The following is a 14784-nucleotide window of genomic DNA, read 5'->3' as shown; positions in this document are numbered from 1 at the left end:
GCTTTATGGTCTCCAGGGGGAAGATCATCTTGAATGCCAAGATAGTCGACAATAGCTTCGTCATTTTGAAATGTATCAAATTGTGCTGGTCCTTCATGATCCCAGTCAATGAGTTGGGGATGAACAAGGGGAAGGTCTTTAGTGCTTTCAGAATTTGTTGGACTAATAGTGAAGATGTGGTTATACTCGGGTATGTCAAGGCAATCATCGAGGTCATCGATGGCACTCTCCTCATCAGTTTCGATCATGAGCGAATCCAAATTGTCATCACTAGTAGCGCCTTCTGGGACAGGTGTCCTCATCCTATGCGATTTCAACCTAGGACCTTGAAACGAAGACTGTGCGGGATCCTTATGGGTTGGTTCTTGACCAACTCTGAACTTTTTGTCAAATTCCTCTTCCTCTGTGGGTTCATCTGGTTCTCTGAATGTTTCGGCGAGCTCATAGTCACTGGAGGATTTGTCTGAACCCCATTCCCATTCATTGGAATCTGTGGAATAATAATCCTCTTGTTGAACTTCAGCAACTTTGATTCACCATGCCTCTTTTGTTTTTTTATTGTGTTTCTTAGAAGTTAGAAAACCAAGTCCCTTTGAGCGTTCCCTTCTTGTAGTTAGCTCAGGTTGTAAGGGCTCCATGACACCTTCTTTGCGTAACCCGAGAGGGCTTTTTCCATCATACCCGAATTTTTGTAGAATTTTAAAGCCTTTGCCATAGTTCTCACAGGGTATAATAGTCTGATCATGTGTGTCCTCTTCAATATCTTTATAAAGCATTTTGTATAAATTTTCTTCTTCTAGTTTGCCCCACCTTTGAAAGATGGTAGGATCCCATTTGAGTATCATGAAGGAGATTTGCTTGTTAGGATGTGGCCTTCCATATTCTTTTGGAGAGCTCAGGACTTGTCGTAAAAACATTGTCTGATTCAGAGTGTATTCTCCCATGCCTTTGTCTTGAAACTTGCCTCTAAGTTCACCTTGTTTGGATGTCGAGGGTTTTAATGACTCAGGATCAATGTATGCCGAAGAAGGAGTAGCCTCACGATTACTGGGAATGATAGTTTCAGTATGTGACCTCAAGTTATTGCAATATATGAATGGATTTGGATCACCATTGACTGTTACCTCGACTCCATTATGAGGAAACTTAATGCATTGATGGTATGTTGATGGGACTGCCCTCATTTCATGAATCCACGGACGTCCTAGCAATATGTTATACGTGAGATCTAGATCTAGGACTTGACAAACCACATCCTTTGTGACTAGCCCTATTCTTAGCGGTAAGGTGACTGTGCCCTTGGACGAGCGCTCTTCATCATCATATGCCTTGATGGTGATTTGATTTGTAGAATTCACAGCTTTGTCAGAATATCCCAATTGTCTAATAGTGCTCAAAGTACAAATGTTTAGACCTGCTCCTCCATCTATCAGGACTCGTTTGATTCTATGTTTGTGTATGAAGGCTTCAATGTGTAAAGGTGCATTATGTGGCTGACTTACGGAGGCGTCATCGGCTTCTGTGAATGTAAGGGAGTGGGGAACGGAAAGGTATCCCACCATGGCTTGAAACTGGTCCACGTTCAGATCAGTAGGAACGGTAGTGTCTCTCAAGATTTTGTCAAGGATAGCTTTATGAGCGGGGGATATGCGTAAGAGCTCAAGAATGGAGATGAGCGCAGGCGTCTTCCCTAATTGTTCTACAAGGTCGTACTCAGGCTTGGTAGATGAAGGATTGGTATTCTTAGTGGAGGTACCTGGCAATGTAATCTTACCTCGACGGGTTGTAACATGACATTCAGAGGTAGATTCAGACGAAGATCCCACACCTTTTAGGACAATCTTGGGTCTCTGAGAAGGGTTCTCAGGATTTTTGTTTTTGATAGTGATAGTAGAAATATGATTGTCCATCGAGATGTGATTGATAGTAGAATCATAATTGTAAGGTGCTCTAGTGTAATTGGCTTGATCATCTGTGACTTTTCCTTTTCCTTTGTCATGTTTTGGGAATGGTTCCTTAAACATCTCATGCTCTTGATTAGATGAATGTCCCTCAATCTCGATGTCGCCTCTATCAATGAGATCTTGCACAATGTTTTTCAATCGATGGCAATTACTTGTCTTATGACCTTTGCTCTTATGAAACTCACAAAACTCATCATCATTCCACCAATTTGGTTTGACCTTTGGTTCATATGGAGGAAAATCTGGAACTGTGATCACTTTGTTTGCCACAAGCTTTTTGAATACTGATTCAAGTGGTTCTCCCAATGGAGTGTACTTCCTTCGTGGTCTAGAAGTTGTTTGAGTGTTCACCTGATTGTTGGTAGAACTTGATCCAGAAAAGACGAACTTGGGTCTCACTGTGTTGGCATCAACAACACCATCATTAACTGTGTTCTTGTTCTTGTTCCAAAATTTTGGTTTGTCCTTTCCTTTAAAGTCCTCTTTGTTTTCTTTGAATAGCTTGATAACTCCTTGTTCAATTAAGACTCTTTCTGTTGCTAGGCCCTTTTCAATAACATCCTTGAATGTAGACAAACAAGCTTTCCTGAGATCATATCCAATAGCCTTGTTAACATTTTGAGTGAACATTTCTACCATTTGTTTCTGTGGGATTTCGCAAGAGCATCTGCTAGCTAGGTTTCTCCATCTTTGTAAAAATGTTGCGAAAGATTCTCCTTCCTTTTGTTTCGTATTGCATAAGGTAGTAACTGAGACATCTGTTTCTATATTGTAAGAGAAATGCTGAATGAATGCCTCTGCTAAATCGCCCCATGACTTAATACCAGGAGGTAATTGAGAAAACCATTCCATAGCTTGATCGCCTAAGCTCTGCGGAAACAACCTCATCAAGTATGTCTCTTCTGCCGCTACCTCAATGCAAGCTGTGAAGAATTGTCTTATATGTGCCTTGGGGTCTCCTCTCCCTCTATATTTGTCAAATTTTGGTGTCACAAAGTGTGTAGGAAATGGAGGCATTGGAATGCTCTTATCGAAGGGATAAGGACATATATCTCTCATAGTGTATGTAGGTTTTGATGTACTCATGTCCTCCACTTTTTTTTGTAAATCTCTTATTTGTTGCTCCAAATTGTTCTTGGGAGGAGATTGATTTCTTGTAGCATACCCCATGTTTGAAACACCCATTTGAGGAGGAGCTTGTTGCATGTATGGATGATACTGATCGTAGACATGTCCATATGGAGGTCTATATTGATGTGGCATATATGGAGCACTTGGCATAACTTCATGTTGAGGGACCCCATATCTGTTTTGTGTGTATAAACCATATTCAATAGGCCTTTCATTTTCCATTGTGTTGCCCCCAATTTTGACATGAGGTCTCTTTGTGTCAAAATTTTGAGGATGTCCTTGAGTATCCACTTGTCTTGATTGATCCATACCTTGAGCATGTGTTTGAGCATAAGGCCTCCATGATGGTCTTTGAGTGTAATTATCATATGTTTGAGCTTGTGTATGTGGGATTGCTGGTTTTTGAAGCAAAACTGATGGTGACTCAGGCATCATATTCGGTCCTCTATTTCCTCCACTATTTGGTCTCCTTTGATCCATGTTGAGTTGATTTTCCTATGAGGGTCGACTTTCCATAAGTTGAGATAAGTCAAAATCATGCGGTATTTTAGCTCCACTATGTGCCATCATGTTTAAAAAGTACTGTCGATCTCTCCTCATTATCTCTTCAACCAATCTATTGAATTGAGGATTCATTATGGATTCTTCTATGTCTGCTGATAGTATTGAAGAATTGTCAACATTGTCATTGTGCGTAGCATTGTTGTTTATAGTGTTTGCGCTTTCCACATTTGGATTGTGTCTATAAACATTCATGTCTGGTAATGTAGTGTGCTCAGGATTGTAGAATAGATCATTGTCATACTCATAAGAACTCATGTTTACGGATTCTTGAGCTTCTTTAGCTATTCTCCTAGATTTTTGAAGGCGGGTTTCAACCATGAACTAGGTGTTAGACCAAGATGTGAAAGACTAGATGAAAAGTGAAAAGAGTATGGAAGACCAAGAGTTGTATGGAGTGTAAGTGAATCTTGAGGTGTACTTGCAATGTCCAAAGTGTAAGACCAAGTATGTAAGTAGTAGAGTAGGTGTGACTTCCAAAGAGACGATCATTTCTCTTGATGAGGTAAGCTGACCTTGACTCTAAGTAAGACCAAATGAGACCCAAAGGTAAGAAACCTTGATGAGGGACCACTTAGCAAAGTGTAGTTGTATGTAGTGTGTTGACAAAGTATGATGAGGACAAGCAAGTGACCTTTTTGACTCAAGTTTAGACAATTGTGAATGTAAAATGAGATGTGAAGCAATGATGGACTATGTGAGACCCAAGGACAGGTTGAATGCTAGATGAAACCTGAAGAAACAACCTAGGAAGCTCAAGTATGCCGAAATTGATTTCCTTTGTTTGCTTGACTGTTAAAGTTCTCAATTCCTGACACAGACGCCTCTGTATACTTCACAGACGCGTTTCCCAGACACAGACGCTTCTCTATTTGACACAGACGCTGATAAAAACACAGACGCTATTCTGTCCTTCACAGACGCGCTTATATGACGCAGACGCGGTTAAAACAGACACAGACGCGTTTCTGTAAACTTAGTGCAATTTTTCCGATCTGTGAAATTGTTTTGTTGTGACCAAATCCGACTGTTTGACTGTTTTTCGTGACAAGAGGACACAATGTTGATGACTCAATGTTTGCAAACTGTTTAGACTCCAAAAGTGTGTTGTTTGATGTAAAAAGTTTTGCATACACTTGAAGACACAAAAGACACAATGTTTTGTTGTTTTGTCTTGAATGTTTGAGTGTTTAGCATAAGACAAGCACAAATCTTAGGGCTGGCCAAGACAATAGTTGTTGATCCCACATAGGGTTTTAGCCCCGAGGCTACGCTATTCAGAGCGGATACTTAGATGCTTGACCTCACTGGCTCCACCCTCGGCACTCACTTCTCGGGTCAGCCAAGCATCAGTCCCCATGAAAACTCCCCATGGTGAACTTTGTATCTCTACTAAGAACCGTATGTGTGTGGGCCGCTACCAGAGGTCCGACCTCCTGCCTCAACAACTAGAAGGATTTGGGCTTCTAAAACAAAAAGGTGCTAGTAAGGGCATCCGCTCGTGTGGCCATACATGCGGCACTTTCAGCTCTGTAAATACAGAAGGCTCCCAGCCGGTAGGGGTTACGCCCTACAAATGATCAAATAAATTTGATCAAACGGGTTTATGGGGAGACATAGTGTCGGTATGAACTAATCAGCACACGTTATTCATAGTTTTCACCATGAATACATTTGATTATAGTGGTTCGAAAAAGGTGGGTTTTCCTCGCTACCACTTGGGTCATTCTCTTCTCACTAGTAGTCCTAATGACCACACGGGAAGACAGGCCCTCTAAAGATTAAACAAAAAGAGCCTATTGCTCAAGACACAAAAGACAATGATTCAATTTTAGTGCACCAATGGAAGTGTTTGCTAAGCTATGAAAACAAGGCACACAACAAAATTACAAAACCCTAGCCAAGGCCCTGCAACAAAATTGTTAGTAGTTTGGGTTGTTTCAAATGATAACCCCTTCCTGCAAGCACACAAGTCAGGTAAATTTTAGAAAACCCAAAAGACTTTGTGAAAAGGGGCCTTCAACAAAAGCGTTTTTTGCCTCCAAAGCAAGCTGCACAAACCAGGGTAGCTAGATCTGCAAGGGTTAGCCGAAAATAAACCAGATCCGAAACCCTAAGTATGAAATCCGAAAACCCAAATCAAAGAAAAATTAAAAATTGCAAAACAAAAAGCACAAACGCTTCTATACCAGACGCAGACGCATCTGTATTACACAGACGCTGTTATGTGATGCACAAACGCGATCAGATGTCACAGACGCTGTTAAGTGACGCAGACGCGATCTGATGCAGTGCAGACGCGGTTTGGAATCACAAACGCAGCTTTCAGAAATCTGCAAAACAAAAATTGGCAAAAACACAGACGCGATTCCAGAGTATACAGACGCTTTTGAAACACAAAAACGCGATCCGAATGCTCGCAGACGCGGAAAAAAACCTAAAATGTCGTCGAAATTGTCCGATCTGCAACTTCAAAAATGCCAAATCTGCAATAAAAATGTTAAATGCAAAGGGACAAAAGTCCCACCGGGCGTGCCAAAATGTTTATGGTGAAAATGGATAACAATAATAACAATATTGAAAGGCTAAATGAATTCAACCACAAAACCCTAGCCTAACAATGAACAAAGATCCACCATAACATATGAAGATTACCTAAGACAATGCAAATAACTCAAAATCACAAAGATTATACCATCACATGTCCAATAGGGTTTTGATCTCCATTCTTCCTATCTCCATTGATCTTGCTTGATATATTTGCTCTCAGATTTTTATATGCACAAGAGCTCAACAAAGAACAGAATGTGGTTGCAAGTAGGATCGTAATGTAGCCAAGTCTTCAAGATTAGGTCATTAGCATGAGTCATTAGTCATTAGGGTTTGACAATGAAGAAAGCATCTCCTTAAATAGAAGACACAATATGAAATGGAGGGTTAAGATTGAGAGGTGTAAAAAGAGAGGTCGGCTAGGATTAGAGGGTAGGTATAAGAAATACCAAAATAATGAAAGAGGTAGGTAGTGTATGAATTAAGAGATGAATGACATGTGTCATGTGTAGAAAAAGATAATGAATTAATTAAATAAATAAAGATTTATTTCATAAATAGAAGAAGTAGGATAATTAAATAAATAAGATATTTATTTAATTTAGGAAAAGGATAATTTAAATAAATAAATGTATTTATTTAAATGAGAAATAAGGCTAGAAGAGGATAAATGAATTAATTAAATAAATAAAAATTTATTTAATTAATAGAAGAATTAGGCTTAGATAATTAAATAAATAAAATATTTATTTAATTAGACATGACAATTTTGAGTGTCTACAGTTTCCATTGAGAATAGAGACGTGTTTCTCTTCTCAGTCTAGTGTTGCACCTCCCAAAAAAGCGTGTACAACAATGCAGCAATTGAAGGCCCTCAAGAGTATCATTCAAGACCCTTCCAAGCTATGGAATCTTAGGTATGGACACTTAGGTTATGTTGGTCTGAGTTTATTGTCCAAGAAAAGAATGGTAGATGGTTTGCCAAGCATAGAAGAGCCTTATAGCAAGTGTGAGGCTTGCATTTTGGGTAAGCAACATAGGCTTCCCTTTCAAAAAGGCAACTCAAGAAGGGCAATAACACCATTGGAGCTGGTGCATACTAATTTGGTAAGCCCTATGCAAACCATGTCTATTGGTAGTAGCCAATATTTTATGACCTTTATTAATGATTTCAGTCGTAGAACATGGGTTTATTTTTTGAAGCACAAATCCGAAGCTTTTGATAAGTTTCTTTTGTTCAAAGCCCAAGCTGAAAAGGAGAGTGGACATAGCAGAAAAGTCCTAAGGTCAAATCATGGAGGAGAATGTACCTCCAATGTTTTGTGAATTTTTGCAAGCAAAATGGCATAAAGACATGAGCCTCTAGTAAGGATGAAACAATGGTAAGTAGTTGAATCATCCCATACTTTATTTTTCAAGGTACATTGAGGTCATAGACATTAATGAGAAAAAGTCTTAAATTATAAGAAAAAATTGTCACCTTATACCTTCCAATATTGATTCACACAATTCTTTTTAATACTCACAAAGCATGACAATTAAAGAATCTCAAGCTCACTAGAGGCCTCAATAACCTCCACAAAATCCTCCATCCCATATTTTCTATTTTCAAAGCAAAGCTCTAGCTTACATCTAATCAAAATTATGATAACTACTTTAGATACATTGAAATGGTACTTGAATACACACCTTTTGATTGTGGCATTTAATCCCCTAATATTTCACAAGGCGATCTTCATTGATCACTAGAAAGGATGTTTCCTTTCCAAATCTTAGAACCATTGTGAATGTTTTTAACTAACTTTTTGTAGAGTTGTCTTCATCACTTCTAGTTTTATTTGATTTCCTACCTCTCTTTGGTTTGCCACAATTGGTTTTTCCCTTCAAAGAGTCAAAACGACTTACCACTTGCATTTCCTAGCTGATTATCTCATCCATTAAAAATAATTATTTCAAATTAAATATATAAAAATAAATATGAACCTAACACAATAAATAATAAATAAAAAGAAAACAGTCTACTTATATACTTTCATTGTATTGTTTTATTTTTTAAGGCTTATTTGACCCATGTTAAGGGGAACATCTTTAATATAAATGATCACTAAGTCATGCATACTCCCAAATATTAATAATTTTATAGAGAAATGTACGAATAAAAGTACAAAATGGCTTGAACAGCTAGCGTGTCGTTTGGTCATATGATTTCCTTTTGACTTGCATAGTCGAAACTAGGGGCAATAACTTCGAAACCAAATTGTATTGTGTAAATGAATGTTTGTTAAAATTGTTTAATATTCATAGTGTTTTATTTTTTGTTTTTTAATGTTATTTGCTTGTGTTTTAAGTATTTGGTTTTAATATATGACTTTGATTAATTTCATGTTTTTTAATTTGAATTTTAGATTTATTATTAAAAATAGAATTTAATTCTTTTTCTTTTGACAATATTTTATTATGACTTTTTATTTTTCTAAATGTAATGTTGCGCCCATGGTTTTGAACTAGTTCATTTTTGCATTCATAGATTTGATTTTTAAAGCTATATGTTTAAATTTGACGATGGGATCAAGTTGGCATTTTTCCAACTAGTCATTATTTATTTTTCTAGGCTAAAATTTTCCATCAATAGGTATAAATCAATTGCAAAAAAAAACACCACCCCTTAATCATTTACATCAATGTCATCCATTATTCCACCTAATTTTTTTATGGAAGGGTTTGTTCTAGTCATAATACACTTTAATTCATTTTCAAACTACGAACCCCTATTAAGAATGGAAATTTTGATGAAAATGTGCCTCTGGTAATATTTCACATTTTCCTCTTGTTTATATTTTTTATTTCTTAATTTACACTTAAAATTTTATCTTCAATTTGAAGCTCAATGTAATTTTAATATTGGTGTTTCATCTTCAGTCTATGCATTCTTTTCAAAGCCTCAATTTGTGCTTTCCCCAACTTTTTTTTTCGTATTAGATCCCATTTTAGAGTAAAATATCCTAATTTTGTTTTCCCTAGTTAATGTTTCCCAAATTTAGTTTTTCTTAGACCCTTCAAGATATTTTAAACTATTTCCAATGCTTCAATAGGTCATCTCATTCAAATAAGATGTTTTTCACTTGTTAGATTTCTAGATTTCCTTAGATAAAAAATGTTGTAGATTATTTTTAATATCTTTAGGGTGTTCATTTTATTTTGAGGTTTATAGTGTCTTTGCATTGTGTTAGATTCAAAGTGTTTGTATGTCATGCTTAATAAGTTAAAAATCCAAATTTTAAATGATTGAATCATGCATTTTCATATGTTTACTCTCGTTGAGCTTTCCTTGAGCTAGAAATTAGTATAACTTCGGTTTATTACTTTGTATGCTTGAGTTTGACTTAGCAAGTTATTATCCTACCTTTCTCGATACCAAAATTAAAATTAATCAAATTTTAGTATTCTAGTGAGTTTGGATTTGTAGAGACTTCTAGTTTTTTATTCTTTCTAACCCTTCCCAAATTTGAAATAGGTTTAATTGGTTTGATTTAATGTTTTTACATCTAGATTTGTCCAAATGAATGATGACTTAAAATCTAGATTATTTCAAAGATCCCCATTCTATTTGTTCTCCTTGAAGTTATCTTGATGACACTACATGACACACTCCAACATTTTTGAACTCATCTAAATATTGCTACCTTTTTTCTCTAAAATCTAATAGATCTAAGCACGTGTCTCTTTCAAAATTACTTTGATTTAGACACATATTTCCTCAAAAATTCCCAAATGCTCACATTTGAAGATTTAAATAAGTGTCATGTAACTAGAGGAAACCCAAGACCTTAACATTTAAACCTAGATATAACATTTAAAGAAAGCCTTAGATACAAAAATCATATTTATTGTATTAAATAAGATTTCACATAATTTGATTTTATTTGGAGCTCCCATATTGGTTTTTGTCACTCATTTTGAGCTATAAAATTAGAAATCACTAAGATGATCCAATTAGATTTTTTCTTATTTGAGTTTTGAATTTGAATGCTTGGTAACTTAGCATCAATCGAGATAATCTTTATGATAACCATAATTATTAAGTTGAAGTTTAGTTGATGACCTAATAATGATGAGGTAACTTGTAACTAATCTAATAGTGACACCTACAACTTTATTAGCAATTATGTGTTTTCCACATGGTATTAAATGATTTGTTGTGAGTATTTTGAATGGGAAATATAAAGCCTTGAATGTGTAGCCAGTTAACCCATATTTCAACTTGATTTTGCTTTTATCCGAGCTTTTGAACTTTAAAATACATTGTGAATGTCTCAAAATTAAAATGGTTAAATCCAATCTATTTTTAAATTTTAGACATGGTGGTGATCTTTTGTGCACATTATTTAGCAAATGCTAAAGTTTAGAACTTGGTGTCTATCATGATTTGAGAGAACAATTTGATGTGATTATATCTAATTAAATTCATATTGATATCCTTCTTGTCATGTATTTCATTAGTCTTGACACTTTGAATTTCTAGATGAATTTAACACTTTTACATATGAAAATCAAGTGAACAACTTAATACAGGAATCTTTTTCTAAAAAAATGTAACCATCTTTAATTATTTTTCTCAACCAAATTATACCTTCCAATTTATTGTAAATATAATCACAAGAGAAAAATTCAAGATCAAATGATTATCATAGGATTAAATTGCTTTAACAATATTTACTAACCTAGATTTGATAGTATTTATCATGTGTACAACTATCAATACCTAAAATAAATTTGATTAGATTAAATCATTTAATTTGTACTATCATTAAATGATATATATATATATATATATATATATATATATATATATATATATTGTATTATTGATATTTATTGACATACATTTGATACTAATTATTACGTACAAGGCTATTAATACTTGGGAGAATTTGATTGAATTTCTCTAAGGTAGACTCTTATCCTTAGGAGAAATATCTTGACTTTTAACTATCAATAGTAGAAGAGCATTTAATGAATTTTAATGAATGTAGAATCCGGTTCATAATCCAAAATATTATTTTGGATTTCATAAGCATTAGATTAGATAGTGGTTATACATGTACTTATATTTCAAATCAATCTATCTAAGAACTAAAGTGACAAAACCATCAATTTTGTGATTAAAAGATCTTAGTATGACTACAAATCAAATCAAAACCATCTACCCTTCACGAACAAATACAAAAGTGAGTGAATATCAAAATATTGGACAAAATTAAATAAGCAAGCATACCTATAATATAAAACTAATTAATTGTCTTGGGATGTAATTGAATATAAACACAAAATAATGTCTTAGAGAAAGAAATTTGATTTTTTTTGATAAATTGTAATAGATTAAATCTTATTATCTATTAAACTGTGTAAGCCACTCTTAGTTATAGGGGTCTCAAACTATTGAAAACTCTTGCACTTAAATAATGAATTAATATCTTTATTTTATGTTTCCAATATGAGATTTATGTTTGTCTATGAAATTTACATTCACTATAATTTATATGCATCTTTTTCTTGTGAATTTATTTTTCATTTAAACAATTTATTTTTTTTGCATCTTGTGAGTGATCTATACTTTTATTGACCTATGCATTCATTCAGTGGTCATCATGGTGATTGTATGTTGCTTTCCCTTGAATATTGCATCAATAAGTGTTTGAGTTGTGGTACTCTAATTATCAATTTGATATGTTTTATATGTCTTTTAAGAAGACTTGGCAACTAATGATACAAATTTAAAATAAATATCATCGTCTTCATCCATTTTGTCTTCTCCCTTATAATATTTTGATCTTTCTCAAAGTATAGTTATTTAATGATTAGATAAATAAATCATAAGAGTTTTTTTTAATTTACAATATTATTTCAAGAGCATACTGAAAATTATTTTGAGTTTGTAATCAATAGATGTGTTTTAATCTACAAATCTTTATTTTCTCTTAAGCATGATTTTTAGTTAGGAAGCTCCCAAAGGTGTTTTCCAATATTATTAGTCAAAATATTGTAGATGTAGACACCAAGGTGAATCCTTATTTTCAATTACAAATGGTTTATAGATTATAGATTTTTTTCATAGGTCAAAGTTCATTTATAAACGTGTGCATTTGATCTAGTTCATTGAATTGCATCCATGGATTTGACCCTAGCTAAATCATTACAATGACCTAGTTTATATTTTATTCTTCTTCTTCCAATACATATGAGTTTTAAAATTTCTAAACTACAACTTAAATGTTATGATTAAAATGACATTTGATTTAGTTCATTGAATTGCATCCATGGATATGACCCTAGCTAAATCATTACAATGACCTAGCTTATATTTTATTGTTCTTCTTCCAACACATATGAGTTTTAAAATTTCTAAACTACAACTTAAATGTTATGATTAAAATAATAGACATCTTTTTATATACACTCAAAATCAACTTAATACTTTCACTTTTAAAATTTTTAATTTGCAAAAATATTTTAACACAATCTAGCCTAATTCTAAACTAAATTTAATAAATTGTATTACTCATTATATTCATTAAATATAATTTTAATAATTTTATTTATAATTTAATTTTGTAACAATAATGACAACATGAAAATTTTAAATAAATAATATTTTATATTCTTAAAGACTCTATGTGTTTATTAAGATCCCTATCTCATCATTAGAGTGTATGGATCAATATTAGTTGTAATGATATATTATAGTTTGACTTTTTAAGGTAAGAGTATATGTTTTAACAAATACATCAATATTATTAGTTGTCAAGATGTATTACAATTTGACTTTAATGTATATTTTATTTTTAATATGTTTTATAAATAAATTTAGACTAAAATATATTAAAAATTATTATTTGACTTAAAATATAATATAAATTTAACTGATATTTTTAAAAAAATTAATTTAAATTAAATGATATTAAAAACTATTATTGTGATTATTATTAATTTTTTAATTAAAGATTGTATTTATTTCAATCTATGGTGTAAGAAATTATATTTTATTATTAGTATCATTTGAAAGGAAGGTAAAATGTCATTCATCATTAAATGTTTCTATAAACTTTAGCCTATCTAAATATTTTTGTAAATCAATGAGTTGTGACACAAATAGACTAATGTTTATTTAATTTTAAAAAGTTAGAGATTTTATTTTATAAGAATAAAGTTGTAATTTAGACATTTACACTTTTTAATACACTAATAACAAATATGAATGTGTCTTTCTTTAACTACACATTTTATTGAAGTTATATGTTTTGATATGATGTTATATCTATATAGATAACGATGGAAGTATAATTTTTCTTGTAAAATTTTGATAGAAATTAATATTTTAATTATAGTGCATTTTGTATGCTAATTATCTTTTGGTTTCATTACCCTCTCCAATGGTATGATCAAACAATAATTTTTCCTCAATTTTTTATTGGAAGTAACTATGATCACTAAATGTAACTCCAAAACCTTTTATGGTGTATGGGACTACAACTCATTACTTGAGGCAATGTTTGGTTGATGTTATTTGAGGAACCATTTTGTTGCCACTTTCATGACTATATGAGGCAATTATTGTAGATGTAATTTACACCATCTTCAATGAGTTTTATAGCTTGATTTTAATGACTCTTTGAAGTGTACAAATAGACAATAGTTCCAATTGTGTTTACATCTAATTAGGATTCTAAAGGAGTTCATAATTATGGAAGGACATTCGTGATGAAGTTTGATGCACTAGGTCACACTTTAACTAACTTGCAAGTTGGCTCACTTTACAAAAGCGTGAGAAACATAATTGATACCACAAATTTACTAGGAAGGAGATTCAAAATGCCTTTATAGAGTTTGAAAATTCACTTCTCTCACTCAATAAATGACCCCTTTATTGAACAAGCAATTCAAAGAGACTTTATTCACACTATTTCTACATTAATGAAACCAATATCTTGTTTATTGTGAATGCATAATCATCCCTAGACACACACATTAATTAGATATCAAAATAGTCATCAAATCCATTAATTTTTCACGTTCTTGAATGTAATGTCCCTCCCTTGTTCAAACATTATTTCTCTTTCTGGTTGGACTTTTGTTGACCTTTTTAGTTTCTTATGTGGTTGGATGATACTCTATGTTGAGATAACTTTAATCAGGATACCATGATATGTTGTTTTGGATTTGAAAAATGTTGATTATGCATTATATCTTCATGGATGTTTTGATGTTAGATTGCATTTATGAGTATTGATTATGGATGTTAGATGTTAGACTTTATCTGTGAGTATTGGTTATGGATGTCTAGATGTTAGATTTTATTCATATGTACTGACCATGGACTAACATACTTGCTTTATGTATGAGATATTTCATGTGTTTGGTTTCATGTACTTTGAATCTGTATGGGGTGCGAGGGGATGATCTTTCGTCACTCGCTTCAGAGAGACACAAAATGTCACGATTCTCTTCCACTGGTGTGCCTATAATTGTTGAATACATACATACATACATACATATGTATGTATGTATGTATGTGCTCTCA

This window comes from Cryptomeria japonica, chromosome 8, assembly GCF_030272615.1.
Source record: "Cryptomeria japonica chromosome 8, Sugi_1.0, whole genome shotgun sequence".
NCBI classification, from domain to species: Eukaryota; Viridiplantae; Streptophyta; class Pinopsida; order Cupressales; family Cupressaceae; genus Cryptomeria; species Cryptomeria japonica.
This window is presented reverse-complemented; position numbering follows the sequence as displayed.